At 38.4% G+C, this 5,265-nt stretch overlaps 1 protein-coding gene and 1 pseudogene across 1 annotated transcript in view; one reads left to right on the forward strand and one right to left on the reverse strand.

Annotated features, from left to right (window-relative positions):
- Ptprh (protein tyrosine phosphatase, receptor type H) overlaps positions 1 to 5,265 on the forward strand; it is a 38,335-nt gene that overhangs the window by 15,206 nt on the left and 17,864 nt on the right. The window lies entirely within an intron of this gene.
- Positions 646 to 5,265, reverse strand: part of LOC105741172 — a 10,736-nt pseudogene continuing 6,116 nt past the window's right edge.

The raw sequence follows: 5,265 nt of genomic DNA on the forward strand, positions 1-5,265 counted from the left end.
TGTGTGTGTGTGTGTGTGGCCAGCTCAGCCCACCAGGGGGCGGGGCTGGCTGGCATGTGGTGCTGGGGAATCGAACTGTGGTCCCTGTGCTTTGCCAAGCTTGTTCCAAGTAGGTGCTTTAGACCACTGAGCCATCTCGCCCGCCCTATGTGCTATATTTTTAAAAGCCTAGAGATTTACACACAACAGCAAAGAATTGCACAATTTTTATATATTCCATCACAGTATATAAGCCTATTGAACTTTCCAGCATCAGCAACAGATCATGACCCCCTACCTAGCTTCATTGCTGGAAGGTGGACTCTTGATTCAGGAATATCCAGTAACAGGTAAATTATTTGTGTTCACTGTACAAGGGTCATTTGAGACCAACTTAGGAAGGAAAAGCACTAGCCAAACAGAGATACAACTACTGAAAATAATGCGCTCTCTATGCACAAATATCTACCCTTGAGACGTGGCAGTCGAGGAGCAAGACCTATTTAAACACGCAGGGCCAGAGCGGTAATGGTCCCACCAATGAAAAACGTCCATACAGAGAAGGCTGGGGTTTATTGCAAAGCATAACTATATAGAAAAATCCAAGAAAGAGCATTTTTTAAGAAGATGATATTTTAAATTTAATGATTTAGGCCGAAGTCTCAGTTACTTTTTTGTGAATTCAGAATGATTAGGGGTAGAAGAATGCTTTTCCTTTTTTCTCTTCTTTTTTTCCCTTTTTGTGATGTTTCCCTTTTTTGGATTTGTTTTTATTTTCTTTTTCTTTCTTCTGCTATTTCTGTTTCTTTTGTTTGGAGGAATCTTCTTCAGTAGAACTGGAATAAGGCCTTTTCTTTTTCAATTTGACCTTTTCTTTACGTTTTTCTTCTCTTCCTCATTTATTCTTTTTTCCTGTAATGCCTGTAATTTATTTAACTCTTCATTCTCTTCATCACTGTCTTCACTGCTTGTCCTGCTGACATCCAAAACTATATTCCTTTTGGGGTCTACTTGGGGAAAATTGTGGCATTCGAAAGTCAGATGACCAGGGTAGCCACATATTTTACAGCCTGCTCTGACATTGTCCTTGCTGCAATCTGGGACTTCCACTGCACTGGGAAGCGGGATCGCTGGGGCCCTTAGCTCTCAAAAATACGTTTGCTTCCCGCCAGCTGCCAAGACAACGCATAAAGAGGTCTCTGACACCCGCACCTCCACCTTATGCTCACTTTGTAGCCCAGGCTGGTCTCCAACTCACAACAATCCTGCCTCTATTTCCCAAGTGCTGGGACTGCAGGCGTGCACCACCATGCTCAGAAAAACTATTTTTAATGTTTTTTTAAACAAATCCAGGGTCCGGGGAGATGGCTCAGAATAAGCACTTGCCTGGCAAGTGCAAAAGTCTGAGTTTAATCCCTGGTTCCACAAAAAATAAATAAATAAATAAATAAAAATTTTAAAAAATGAATCCTAACACTTTGGCTTTTTTTTTTTTTTTCAATCCTAACACTTTGTTCAATTTTTTTAAAAAATATATTTAGTACAGGGTCTACAGGGTCTCACTCCACAGATCAGACTCCTGGTTATCCTCCTGTTTGTCATCCTCCTAAGGGCTGGGATTACAAGCATGCACCATCATGCCCAGGCTCAGTCACCGTCTCAGCTGCGTCTGCCTAAGCAGGTGCTTCGATCTGCTGAGCTAGCTGGATGGCCCTTGTTCAATTTGTTGATCAGATCTAAAAATCTTTTCATAGAGTCTCTAGGGTTTCCTAAGTATATTGTATGTCATCTGCAAACAATAATGTATCCTACTTTATCCTTTTTATTTCTTTCTCCAATTCCAAGCACCGTGTTGAGCAAGAGTGGTGAGAATGGGCCTCTTTGCCTCATTCTTGACCTCTGAGAAAATGCTTTCAGCTTTTCCCCACTCAGTCTCGCTTTAGCTGTAGGTTGGTGATCTGTGCCTTCGCTATGTTGAGGGCTTTTGTCATGAAGGAATATGGGATTGTATCAAATGGTTTTTCGGTATCAGTTGAGCTAATGTCATTTTTACCCTTGCTTCTATTTATTGGGTGTGCTGTGTTTATTGATTTGCGTATGTTGGAACACCCTTGAAATGAAAACAATGTGATCATGGTGTAATATTTTTTCAGTCTGTTGTTAATTCAGTTAGCATGTTTTTTTTCCCCCTCACATAAGAGCGCACTGTGTAGTTCAGGCTAGCCTTGCACTCGCTTTGTAGTCCAGGCTGGCCTCAAGCTCAGGGCTGTCCTTGTGCCGTAGCCTCCCAGGCACTAGGATTCTAGGCATGTGCCACCACGCCTGGTTGCAAGTATTTTTTAAAAGGAGTTTTACAAGTACACTCCTCAAGGACATTGGCCTAAAGTTTCCGTTCTTTGCTGTGTCCTTGTCGAGTTTGGGATCAGGATGATCTTGGCCTCATGAGATGAGCTGGAGAGAGTCCCTGCCCTTTCCAAAACAGGGACTAGTGTGAGGCGCATTCACGCTAGTTCCTATTTAAAGGTCTGACAAAATCAGCAGTAAATCTTTCTGGTGCTGGGCTGTTGGTTGGGCACTTTCTGTGCTTGCTTCAGTCTCATTGCTTGCTATTGATCTATTTAGGTTTTTATATTCTCTTGGGTCAATTTTGTGATATATGTTGATTTAAATTCATTTTTTCTAAGATTCTCTAATTTATTGGACTAAAGTTTTCGAAAGAGTCGTTAATGATCCCCTGGATTTCAGTGTTATCTGTTGTAGTGGCTCCTTTTTCTTATTATATTGATCTGATTTTTGTCTCTTTTGATTAGTTTGGTTAAGGGTTTATCTATCTTTCTATCTTTTCAAAGAACCAACTGTACTTTTTTTCATTGATCTTTTAAATCCCTGTTTCGTTAATTTCAACTGTGGTGTTTATTCTTTTCTGTCCTGCTACTGAGTTTACTTCTAATTTCTTTGTTTTCCTGAAATCTCAACATGCATCATTAGGTTATTTATTTGAGAACTTTCATCTTTTTTATGTAAGAACTCATCATTACAAGCTTTTTTCTCAAGACTACCTTTGCTGTATCCCAGAGATTCCAATATGCTGTGTCCTGTTTTCACTTGATTCTGTGACTTTTTAAAATGCCCTCTTGATTTTTCCAATGACTCATCGATCCTTAAAAAATGAATTGTTCAATCTCTGTGTGTTTGTACAGTTTATGCGGGTTCTCTTTCTGTTGATCTCTAGTTTCATTCCATTATGATCTGAAAATACACAAGAAATTATTTCAATTTTTTTTCTTTTTCTTCTTTTTTTTTTTTTTGGCAGAACTGGGGGATTGAACTCAGACCCTTGAGCTTGCCAGGGAAGCACTTATTCTACTGAGCCATCTCCCCGGCCCCTTCAATTTTTCTTGTATTAAGACTGATGTCTGGCTTAAATGTGATTTATTTTGCGGAAAGCTTCACGAGCTATTGAAAAGAATGCATATTCTGCAGCTGTTGAATGGAATGTTCTATAGATGTCTGCTATGTCCATTTGATCTATAATAACTTTGATGTCTTTTTGTTGATTTTGGGGTCTGAGTGACATATCTTTTGGTGAGAGTGAAGTATTAAAGTCACCCACTACAGTCGTATTGAAGCCTACCTGTCCTTTCATGAGGAGTAGTGTTTGTTTATGAAATTTGGTGCAGCGAAGTTCAGTGTGATTACATTTGCAATCATATCTCCTGGGTGGATTGTTCCCTTTATCAATAAATGATAAACAAGTGGCCTTTGTTTCTTCAGGCTAAATTTCGGGTTGAGTCTGTTGGACGTGAGTATAGCTACCCCTGCTTGCTTTTACATTCCATTTGTATGGAGTGCCATCTTCCCATCCTTTCATTTTCAATCACTGTATATGTCTTTATTGGCAATGTGTGTTTCTTGCACCCACAAAACACTTGGGTCTTTTTAAAAATCCTCCCTGCCAGTCTACATCTTTAAATTGGAGAACTAAGACTATTTACATCCAGAATTATTGCAAAACATGTGCATAAGAGAGAAAAATAATTTATAATATGTTTCACATTAACTCAAATGACACTAATTCAGAGGTTTAAATGCTTAGAACAAGGTCGGAAATTTAGCTTGGATTCCTAATATCTATTTAAAAAGGTGGACTGGGTCAATTACGAGGGCAGTAATACAGGGGATTTGCTATTAACTATTTGAGAGAAAAATAAAAAAAATTACCCCATTTAGAGGAACTGATTTATTCTGTTAAAAATACAATAAATCAAACTTGCTTACTAAAAATAGAAAAATAGACTTAAAAGTTAACAAGATTAATCTGGTTGGAAATAATACAATAAAACACAGGGTTTTTTTCAGAAAATGTGTATTAATTTCTGTCATTTTGTTTTTATACTGTTTGGTCCTTTCGTGCGTCGCGTTTGCTGAGCTCCTCTGTCTTCTGTGTGCAGTATCCCTTCATGTTTCTTCTTCAGTGTTGACTTCATGATTCTGAATTTTCTTAGTTTGTGGTTATCTTGGAAGATCTGTATTTCTCCTTCGATTTTGAAGGTAACTTCCCTGGATATAGTAACCTAGGTTAGCAATTCAGATATTGAGATACAATAACAACCAGTTGAGAACAACAGTAGTTGTTTCTGTTTCGGTTGGAAATGCGTGATTCCAAAGCCTCTTGGCCTTTAGTGTTTCTCCTGAAAAATCTGCAGTTATTCTGAAGCATTTGCTCTTATAATAATTAAAAATTTTTTTCATCTTTTTGCTTTCAATATTCTTCCTTTTCTCTGTACTCATGAATTTTAACTATAATGTAACAGGGGAAGGTTCTTTTCTGCCTGTTTTGGATTCTAAATGTTTCCTATAACTGGGTGTCCAAATCATTCCTGAGATTCAGGAAACTTTCTGTTATTATTTTACTGAATAGATTTTCGTGCCTTTCAGCTATTCCTCAGTACCCCTTTCTACACCAAAAATTCATGCTTGATCTCTTGTGTCCTAGAGTTCTTGAATATTTTGCTCATGATTTTTTTTTTAATTACTGTTGGAAGGTAACAATTCATCACCCTTGTCTATAATTCCTGAAATTCTGTTTCCTGCTTGATCCAGTCTGTTGGTGAAGCTTTGTACTGGATTTTTTATTTGACTTATTGAGCTGATTTTGAAGGTTTCTGTCGGTTCCTTTTCAGAATCTCTATCTCTGTTGAATTGCTCCTTCATAGCCTGTACTGTGGTCATCATCGTTGTGGTCATTGTCTCCTCCTCCTCCTCCTCCTCCTCCTCCTCCTCCTC

Source organism: Octodon degus, unplaced genomic scaffold (genome assembly GCF_000260255.1).
Source record: "Octodon degus isolate 3935 unplaced genomic scaffold, OctDeg1.0 scaffold00320, whole genome shotgun sequence".
Classification (NCBI taxonomy): domain Eukaryota; kingdom Metazoa; phylum Chordata; class Mammalia; order Rodentia; family Octodontidae; genus Octodon; species Octodon degus.